Genomic DNA, 11,660 nt, shown 5'->3' with positions numbered 1-11,660 from the left:
CTTTGTTCTCCTGATTATTATTCAGGTTAGTTATACTGAGAAGCCCCATTCTACCCCTAGTTGCATGCCTGATCTCATCTACCGAGACAGGTCTAAACTGAAGCTAGCTTTGGGGAGATATTATTCTACTGCTGAACAAATTTTACGTTTTTTTTTTGTGTAGTTGGACTTCATGTGGTATAGTCCAGCCTTCATTATTTATACTCCTGTTATCCAGATTCTCAGTTATCCATGAGAACTTTAGCAGGAGGTGAAGACAACAATAATTGTTGAACCTCCCTTATCCGGAACTCCCTTATCCGGAACCACCCCTCGTCCAGAACTATTCCAATCCACCGGGTGGCGCATGCGCAGAACTCCGACATGCACAAATTGAAGTCCTTCCTCGCTGCCGACTCCCGCAATCGCTGGCCTGACCCCGCGATCCACCGCCCCCTTCCATGATCTTTCTGCCGCACTCCCAGCCCCAAGCCAGCTAGCCCCGCTATCCCCTTGCTCAGTACCTGTACCATCCAATTTAACATGACCAACCCTTGTCCGGAAAAATCCCTTATCGGAACAGGCCCGGTCCCGAGGGTTCCGGAAAAGGGAGGTTCAACTTGTATTATTATTTTTTTTAAGTGTTCAGACTAACAATCCTCTTGCCAGCAAGATTAATACAGCTGATCAGCTGTCTCCCAGCTCATGCCCTCCACACTAAACGCTGTATTTTCCAAAAAATAATTCTTGGGATGTGGGCACTGCTGCCAACACTGGCATTTATTGCCCATCCCTAGTTGCCCTGAGTTGGATACAACAAAGTGGCTTGCTCAGCCACTTCAGAGGGTAGATAAGAGTCAACCACATTTAGTGTGGGACTAACCACACTCAATCAGCTTCGCTGGGCAGGCCACTTAGTTCGCGTGCCAAACACGAGGCTCCCTAAGCAATTACTCTATGCGGAGCTCCTTCATGGCAAATGAGCCAAAAGTGGGCAGCGGAAACATTACAAGGACACTCTCAAAGCCCCTCTGGTGAAGTGCGACATCACCACTGACGCCTGGGAGACCCTGGCCGAAGACCACCCTAAGTGGAGAAAGTGCATCCGAGAGGGCGTTGAGCTCTTCGAATCTCAACGCTGTGAGCGTGAAGAGGTCAGGTGCAGGCAGCGGAAGGAGTTTGTGGTAAATCAGTGCCACCCCCTCCCCCCCCTCCTTCCCCCGACGAATATCTGTCCCACATGTGACAGGGTCTGTGGCTCTCGTATTGGACTGTTCAGCCACCAAAGAACTGATGATGGGACTGGAGTCACAGTAATAGTGCCAGAATGGGTAAGGATGGCAGGTTTAATTTCCTAAAGGAACAAGTTGGGATTTTATGACAATCCCTGGTTACTTTTACTGATACCGGCTTTTTATTTCCACAAATCTTTGGACTGAGTTCAGATTCTCAAACTGGCATGGTGAGATTTGAACTCACGTTCTCATTGAATCATGCAGCATAGAAGGTCGCCACTTGGCCCAGGTCTGTGCCAGCTCTTTGAAAGAGCTATCTAGTTAGTGCCAATCCCCTGCCCTTTCTCCATAGCCTTGGCAAATGTTTCATTTTCAAAGTATATTTCCAATTTCGCTTTGAAAGTTACTATTCAATCTGCCCTCATCACCCTTTCAGGCAGCGCATTCCAGATCATAGCAGCATTCTCTGGATTATTAGTCTAGGCCTCTGGATTACTCGTCTAGTAACATAACCACTACACTACCATACCCATAGTATAGTATGCACCGACCATGAGAAATCCCATCTTCAGTTTTGCTGAAGATTACGACAGGATATTTGAAGGTTAGCTCACTGTACCTGAGCTCTGTAGCTGGGGAGCACTTGGTTGGTGTTAGGGGAGGGGGAATTTTTTTGAGTGGCCAGCTGTCTATGGCAATGCTTCCAATAGATATTACTGACTAGCCACAGGTGAGGCTATGGCAAAACCATTTTAGCCACTTGAACTAATTTTAGGAGAAATGGTCTTGCACACACGCAATATAGGTAAATGTACTTCACTTGTGTATACTTACTTGACAAGCATCTACCGCCATTCAGTAACCAAGGACGTAAAGCACTCACAGCGATCAGTAAACACTTGCATTCTCTGCTTTTCATCTTACCATTTTATCAACAAACACACAAAAAGTTTAAACTTTGCACGCATACGCCGTGTGAATATAAGTATTGAGATCACGTGCTCAATGACAGTGTCTATTATTAATTTTTTATTTACTAATCAGAAATGTAACTAGCCACATCTGGATTCCCAATTTGCCACATCTGGCTAGGGGCTAATGTATTGGCCAACACTGGTCTCGGGACTGTGGTGGGACCAATAAATGAGCTGATTCACCAGCTGTTGGGAGTCCCAGTTGATTTTGCGGGCTGGACCAATAAAGTTGAGTGCTGCTGGGAAAAGACTGAGATGGGCAGGTAGGAAGAGGCAGAGATGTCAGCTGCGGCTCAGTTCACAGCACTCTGTCTCTGAGTCAGAAGGTCATGGGTTCAAGTTCCACTCCAGACTTGAGCACAAAATCTGGGCTGACAGTCCAGTACTGAGGGAGTGCTGCACTGTCGGAGGTGCCGTCTTTCGGATGAGATGTTAAACCTTGACCCCATCGGCCCTCTCAAGTGGACGTAAAAGATCCCTTGGCACTGTTTCAAAGATGAGCAGGAGAGTTCTTCCCTGTGTCCTAGCCAATATTTATCCCTCAAACATCACTAAAACAGAGTATCTGGTCATTTATCTCACTGTTGTTTGTGGGAGCTTGCTGTGCACAAATTGGCTGCTGCGTTTCCGACATTACAACAATGACTACACTTTGTTGGCTGTGAAGCACTTTGGGAGGCCCTGAGGACATGAAAGGCGCTATGTAAATGCAAGTCTCTCTTTTTCTTTTTAGAGCTATCAAGATTCAGAGCACCAATCAGCAGTACAATTTGAAGACTCCATTATCCACTAACCTCCATTATTGGCTGTGTGGAAGGTCCTCCATTAGGCTGGATAACCAGAGTTCCGTTGTAATGGATAGACAGCAGCTTGGTAGCAGCTAAACAAATTATTACTCCACAATCAATTAAATAAATGGGGGTGAGCTTAGAGGTGTACACTCACCTTTTACATCATGTCAGATCAGCAGTTCAGGTCAATATTGTTTGAGCAAATCCAATTAATTTTAACCATGCTTCCAAATACTGATGTCTGCACGCATTTTCTATAAATTAAGATTAGAGCTGTCATTAACATGCTAAAAAATCAGCAATCTCAGCAAGAAATGTTAACATTTTGCAGGAGGCTAAGGAAAATCTGACTGGCACCCACTTCAATTCCGGAATTTCCCATGTCAAGCTGAGAAACATTGTTGAATGAGCCAGATGATGCTAGGTCACACATACTGACCAGGGCTGTCAACAATGGACAAATAGAAAGAAAGCATTTCTACAGTGCTTTTAACAACCTCAGGACGTCCCAAAGAGCTTTACAACCACTGAAGTACTTTTGCAGTGTAATTACTGTTTGCGCATAGCAAGGTCCTACAAACAGCAATGACCGATCATTTTTTTTTAGTTATGTTAGCCAAGGAATAAATATTGGCCGTGGAGCGCTCCCTTGCTTGTCTTCAAAATAGTGCCGCGGGATCTTTTACGTCCACCTAAGAGGGCAGACGGGGCTTTAGTTTAATCTCTCATCCAAAAGACAGCCGCTCCGACAGTGTAGCACTCCCTCAGAAACATCTGAATTAGGTGCTCAAGTGTGGGACTTGAACCCATAACCTTCTGACTCAAGAGACAAGAGTGCTACCAACTGAGCCATGGCTGACACTGCACTAGAGTCAAGATTTGTAATTGCAAATCAGTTGTACAAGCACAGCATTGCCTTGCATCAAAGGTCTGATGAGTTTTTGAACCGCTGCTGAAGAGTGCCGATTTTCCTTTGCCTCCCTCACCTTCATTCACTCCGCTTCAAGCTGGTCCTCCAGCCAGGCTGAGGCGAGTCCGCTATTAAAATAATAATCAGCGCTGGTCTTTTCATAGTTGGCCCTTTTTTTCTTCTTCCTTTTTACGCTGATGGTTAATTTGCTACTGTCCTGATCCTGTGCCTCCTGCTGCCAATCTGAGGTTACTCCTGCGACCACCTCGGATCCAGTGCTGTATTGTGACCAGGCATCCTGCTGGCAAAAAACATACACATGGACAAACCAAATTTAATTCACAATCGAGAATATTGTTGCTACGTGAAAGGTATGTTAATGGAGTTAAGAGACAGGTCTACCATGATCTAATTGAATGGCAGAACAGGCTTGAGGGGCTCAATGCCCTACTCCTATGTACCTCTGAGATTGCAGTCTTGAGGCTGGAGGTTGCAGTTTCACATAAGACTCTTGCCAATTGTTTACCTGCAGGAAATTTTACAAATAGAATCCTACAGCACAGAAGGAGGCCATTTGGCCCAGCATGCCTATGCTGTCTCTTTGAAAGAGCTATCCCTTTAGTCCCACTCCCCCGTACTTTCTTCTGCAACTTTTTCCTTTTCAAGTATATATCCAATTCCCTTTTGAAAATTACCATTGAATCTAATTCCACCAGCTTTTCATTAATAATTCTTCATTAGTTCTGGCATGCCTATTTCAAGGCAATTGTGTCTCTCAAGCAATGACAATACTATACAGTATATATACAACCTATCAAAATACACTCTTATCAAAGATGGTAAGTATTGCAATCACAATGAAACATGTCATTGTATTACTTGCATGGTATATCATTATGACCCATCCACAAAGCATTTCAAAACATATTTTTCATTCGTCTAAAATGGGTGAGTCTTACTGCAAGTAAATGAAACATTACCAATCAGGTAATAAACATTTCAAGATCAACAAAAAAACAACTTTCATTTGTATAGCGCCATTAATGTAGGAAACATTCCAAGGCGCTTCACAGGAGAGTAATCGAACATAAAATTGACACCCAGCCAAAGCAGACATTAGGACAGGTGACCAAAAGCTTGGTCAAAGAGGTAGGTTTTATGGAGTGTATTAAAAGAGACAGAGAGGTGTAGGGAGGGAATTCCAAAGTTTAGGGGACTAGATGGCTGAAGGTACAGCCGCTAATGGCGAGGCGAAGGTAGTGGGGGATGGATAAGAGGCCAGGGTTCGCGGCGCGTGAAGGAGGGTTGTAGGGCTGGAAGACCGTCTTTCATGACAATCGTACATCTCAAAGCACTTTACAGCCAATGAACTACTTTTGAAGTATAGTCACTGTTGTAATTTAGGAAACGCGACAGCCAATTTGCGCACAGCAAGCTCCCACAAACAGCAATATGATAATGACCAGCTAATGTGTTTTAGTGATGTTGGTTGATGGATAAATAATGGCCAGGACACCGGGGAGAACTGCCCTGCTCTTCTTCGAAATAGTGCCATGGGATCTTTTACGTCCTGAGGGGGCAGACGGGACCTCAATTTAACGTCTCATCGGAAAGACGACACCTCTGACAGTGCAGCTCTCCCTCAGCACTGCACTGGAGTGTCAGCCTAGATTTATATGTGTAATGACTTAAGAGTCTGGTTACTGTAAACTCACTCAGGTGCAACCTGATCCATCTTTATTCCAGCCCGAGAGTGTCTGCGTGACAAAGACGCCCAGCTTATGCACAGTCTAGTGATGTTGGGGAGGGCATCAAACAGGAAATTAGGGGTGCATGCAATAAAGGTGCAACAGTTATCATGGGTGACTTTAATATGCACATAGATTGGGCTAGCCAAACTGGAAGCAATACGGTGGAGGAGGATTTCCTGGAGTGCATAAGGGATGGTTTTCTAGACCAATATGTCGAGGAACCAACTAGGGGAGAGGCCATCTTAGACTGGGTGTTGTGTAATGAGAGAGGATTAATTAGCAATCTCGTTGTGCGAGGCCCCTTGGGGAAGAGTGACCATAATATGGTGGAATTCTGCATTAGGATGGTGAATGAAACAGTTAATTCAGAGACCATGGTCCAGAACTTAAAGAAGGGTAACTTTGAAGGTATGAGGCGTGAATTGGCTAGGATAGATTGGCGAATGATACTTAAGGGATTGACTGTGGATGGGCAATGGCAGACATTTAGAGACCGCATGGATGAACTACAACAATTGTACATTCCTGTCTGGCGTAAAAATAAAAAAGGGAAGGTGGCTCAACCGTGGCTATCAAGGGAAATCAGGGATAGTATTAAAGCCAAGGAAGTGGCATACAAATTGGCCAGAAATAGCAGCGAACCTGGGGACTGGGAGAAATTTAGAACTCAGCAGAGGAGGACAAAGGGTTTGATTAGGGCAGGGAAAATGGAGTACTAGAAGAAGCTTGCAGGGAACATTAAGACGGATTGCAAAAGTTTCTATAGATATGTAAAGAGAAAAAGGTTAGTAAAGACAAATGTAGGTCCCCTGCAGTCAGAATCAGGGGAAGTCATAACGGGGAACAAAGAAATGGCAGATCAATTGAACAAGTACTTTGGTTCAGTATTCACTAAGGAGGACACAAACAACCTTCCGGAGATAAAAGGGGTCAGAGGGTCTAGTAAGGAGGAGGAACTGAGGGAAATCCTTATTAGTCGGGAAATTGTGTTGGGGAAATTGATGGGATTGAAGGCCGATAAATCCCCAGGGCCTGATGGACTGCATCCAAGAGTACTTAAGGAGGTGGCCTTGGAAATAGCGGATGCATTGACAGTCATTTTCCAGCATTCCATTGACTCTGGATCAGTTCCTATCGAGTGGAGGGTAGCCAATGTAACCCCACTTTTAAAAAAAGGAGGGAGAGAGAAAACAGGGAATTATAGACCGGTCAGCCTGACCTCAGTAGTGGGTAAAATGATGGAATCAATTATTAAGGATGTCATAGCAGCGCATTTGGAAAGAGGTGACATGATAGATCCAAGTCAGCATGGATTTGTGAAAGGGAAATCATACTTGACAAATCTTCTGGAATTTTTTGAGGATGTTTCCAGTAGAGTGGACAAGGGAGAACCAGTTGATGTGGTATATTTGGACTTTCAGAAGGCTTTCGATAAGGTCCCACACAAGAGATTAATGTGCAAAGTTAAAGCACATGGGATTGGGGGTAGTGTGCTGACGTGGATTGAGAACTGGTTGTCAGACAGGAAGCAAAGAGTAGGAGTAAATGGGTACTTTTCAGAATGGCAGGCAGTGACTAGTGGGGTACCGCAAGGTTCTGTGCTGGGGCCCCAGCTGTTTACACTGTACATTAATGATTTAGACGGGGGGATTAAATGTAGTATCTCCAAATTTGCGGATGACACTAAGTTGGGTGGCAGTGTGAGCTGCGAGGAGGATGCTGTGAGGCTGCAGAGCGACTTGGATAGGTTAGGTGAGTGGGCAAATGCATGGCAGATGAAGTATAATGTGGATAAATGTGAGGTTATCCACTTTGGTGGTAAAAACAGAGAGACAGACTATTATCTGAATGGTGACAGATTAGGAAAAGGGGAGGTGCAACGAGACCTGGGTGTCATGGTACATCAGTCATTGAAGGTTGGCATGCAGGTACAGCAGGCAGTTAAGAAAGCAAATGGCATATAGGCCTTCATAGTGAGGGGATTTGAGTACAGGGGCAGGGAGGTGTTGCTACAGTTGTACAGGGCATGGGTGAGGCCACACCTGGAGTATTGTGTACAGTTTTGGTCTCCTAACTTGAGGAAGGACATTCTTGCTATTGAGGGAGTGCAGCGAAGGTTCACCAGACTGATTCCCGGGATGGTGGTACTGACCTATCAAGAAAGACTGGATCAACTGGGCTTGTATTCACTGGAGTTCAGAAGAATGAGAGGGGATCTCATAGAAACGTTTAAAATTCTGACGGGTTTAGACAGGTTAGATGCAGGAAGAATGTTCCCAATGTTGGGGAAGTCCAGAACCAGGGGTCACAATCTAAGGATAAGGGGTAAGCCATTTAGGACCGAGATGAGGAGAAACTTCTTCACCCAGAGAGTGGTGAAGCTGTGGAATTCTCTACCACAGAAAGTTGTTGAGGCCAATTCACTAAATATATTCAAAAGGGAGTTAGATGAAGTCCTTACTACTAGGGGGATCAAGGGGTATGGCGAGAAAGCAGGAAGGGGGTACTAAAGTTGCATGTTCAGCCATGAACTCATTGAATGGCGGTGCAGGCTAGAAGGGCCGAATGGCCTACTCCTGCACTATTTTCTATGTTTCTATACAGGTGACCAAGCACACATGCCACATGCGTACAGCCCAATGAACTCTGACTGCAGAGCCTTCTGGTGTCTGGTGACCCCCAAGCATTAATACATAACAACATCCCCCTTTTAAAATCTTAACAACAGTCTTTTTACAAATTAAGATGATCTAGGGCTTTCCTCTCACGAGTTGATCGTCTCAGTTCAACTTTGGCTCTGGTTCCGTTGAGACTGAGGGTTGAATAGCCGATCTGATGGGAGTGGTCATGACTACATCAGAGACTGAAGGTTCAGAGTCAGTAATATCAGCAGAGTCCTCTGATGAGTGAACAATGGTTGGTTGGTCACTGACTGCATCTTCCTCACTCGGTTCCAGTTCATCCATGTGCCGCAGTTTAACCTGGCCAAGGTGTTTCCTGCATGTTTGCCCATTCTTGAGCATGACAATAAACAAACACTCTGTTACCGTCCTTGGCTGTAACAGTGCCGGTGATCCACGTTGGACCTTGACCATAGTTCATAAACCGGATCGTTGACCGATATGTCATGTGACACGGCAACACGATCATGACACCATTACTGACTTTGACGTCTGTTTTCAACATGATCATTCAAATCAGGATGAACAAGAGAAAGCCTGGTCTTGAGATTTCTCTTCATCAGTAGTTCAGCAGGAGGAACCCCAGTAAGCGTATGAGATCTTGACCTGTAACTGAGCAATATACATGACAACCATCTCTGCAGTGAGTCGAGTTACACATTTCATACTTTGCTTGATCGTTTGAATGGCACGCTCTGCTTGACCATTAGAAGCAGGCTTGAATGGAGCTGATCTCACATGTCTGATGCCATTGAGTTTCATGAAATCCTGGAACTCAAGGCTTGTGAAGCAAGATCCGTTGTCACTCACAACAATGTCAGGCAAACTACGAGTAGCAAACATGATACGAAGGCTCTCAATGGTAGCTGTAGATGTGCTGGATGACATAATAACGCTCCATCCACTTAGAATATGCATCTACCAAGACAAAAAACATCTTTCCTCAGAACGGGCCCACAAAATCAATGTAGATTCTTGACCATGGTTTAGATGGCCACGGCCAAAGACTCAGCGGAGATTCCGCTGGTACTTTACTTAGCTGCATGCAAGTATTGCACTGATGCATGCATGATTCCAGATCAGAGTCAATTCCAGGCCACCATACATGAGACCTAGCAATGGACTTCATCATGACAATACCAGGATGAGTGCTATGAAGTTCACGTACAAATTTTTCTCGACCTTTCTTAGGCATGATTACACGATTACCCCACAGTAAACTGTCTGACTGAATGGACAGCTCATCCTTGTGACGGTTGTAAGATTTGGTCTCCTCACACATCTCCATAGGTATGGCAAACCAATCACCACTGAGTACACACCATTTCACAACCGATAAAATAGGGTCATGGCTGGTCCAGATCCTAACTTGTTGAGCAGTGACAGAGGTTCCTTCACTCTCAAAAGCATCCATTACTAACAGTAGATCTGCAGTTGCGGCGTCTCCATCTCAGTTATGGGTAAGGGCAGACGACTCAGTGCATCGGCACAATTCTCAGTACCAGGTCTATGATCATAGGCAGACAATGTCAGCGCCCACCTTTGAATGCGGGACGATGCATTGGTATTAATACCTTTGTTTTCCGCAAACAATGAAAGGAATGGCTTGTGATCCGCTTCTAATTCAAAACGAAGACCAAACAGGTACTGGTGCATTTTTTTTACCTCATACACACAGGCCAAACCTTCTTTCTCTACCATACTGTAAGCTCTTTCCGCCTTAGACAGACTTCTCGAAGCAAATGCAACAGGTTGTAGCTTGCCTGATTCATTTGCTTGTTAAGAGTTCGCAGCCAACCCCATATGATGAAGCATCACAGGCCAATACAAGACGCTTACAAGGATCGTAATGAATAAGCAACTTGTTTGAACATAGCAGATTCTTGGCTTTCTCAAAGGCTCTATCTTGAGACGCACCCCAGACGCAGTTGTCGCCTTTTCTTAGTAACACATGCAGTGGCTCTAGTAAAGTGCTCAATCTGGGTAAGAAATTACCAAAGTAGTTGAGTAGCTCAAGGAACGAACGCAGCTCCGTCAGATTCTGAGGCCTGGGTGCCTTTTTGATGGTCTCAGTTTTCGAATCAGTGGGCCTGATGCCATCAGATTCAATCTTCCTCCCGAGGAATTTGACTTCAGGTGAAACACTTCGAGCGTTTCAGCCTGAGTCCCACTTTGTCCAGACGCTGTAGGACTCCTTCAAGATTGTTCAGATGTTCAGCAGTGTCGCGACCTGTGATCAGAATGTTATCTTCAAACACGACAGTTCTAGGAACGGACTTCAGTAAACTCTACATATTCCTCTGAAATATGGCTGCAGCCCAATGAATCCCAAAAGGACACCTGTTGTAGACGAATGGTCCTTTATGGGTGTCGATGCAGGTGAGTTTCTTCGAAGTGTCGACAAGCTCCGGTCATATAAGCCGACGTCAGATTGAGTTTCATGAACGACTTTCCACCAGCTAGCATGGCGAACAGGTCATCAGCCCTCGGTAATGGATACTATCTTGTTTCGAAAATCGATTAATCGTAACCTTGTAGTCTCCACAAATCCTGACAGTGCCATCACTCTTCAAAACAGGAACAATGGGACTAGCCCACTCGTTAAATTTGACCGGTGATATGATTCCTTCACACTGGAGTCTGTCAAGCTTAATTTCAACCTTCTCCCTCATCATGTACGGAACAGACCGAGCTTTTTGATAGACATGTCTTGCATTGGAGTCCAGGTGAATCTGCACCTTGGCTCCCGTAAAATTACCAATGCCCGGTTCAAACAAAGAAGGAAACTTATTCTGTACTTGAGCACACAAAGTATCATCCACCGAGGACAACATCTTGACATCATTCCAGTTCAGCCGAACAGTGTTGGACCATTACCTGGGATGATCCATAATGGTAGCTCGTGAACCACACCGTCATATGACACCTTGATTGCTGCACTGCCGAGCACCGATATGAGTTCCTTAGTGTAAGTACGCAACCTAGCCTTGACTGGACTCAGCTTCGGTTTCGCAGCCTTAGTGTTCCACAGCTTGTCGAATGTCCTTTGGCTCATTATCGACTGGCTCGCACCCGTGTCCAGCTCCATTGATACAGGCACGCCATTCAGCTTCACATTAACGACTGTCGGCTGGCTCTTGCTCAGGAACGAATACAGTCCATTCACTTCCTCCTCGGGTTGCGCATCCAGGCCATCACTGAACTGGTCCTCATCAACCACATGGTGAGCCGCACCACGCTCACTCTGTTGTGGACATATCCTGTGAAGGTGCCCTACTTTCGAACATCAACTGCATAAGTATTGTCTATACCGACACTGATGAGGCCGATGATTGCCCC

This window comes from Pristiophorus japonicus, chromosome 9 (assembly GCF_044704955.1).
Source record: "Pristiophorus japonicus isolate sPriJap1 chromosome 9, sPriJap1.hap1, whole genome shotgun sequence".
In the NCBI taxonomy this organism is placed as follows: domain Eukaryota; kingdom Metazoa; phylum Chordata; class Chondrichthyes; family Pristiophoridae; genus Pristiophorus; species Pristiophorus japonicus.
This window is presented reverse-complemented; position numbering follows the sequence as displayed.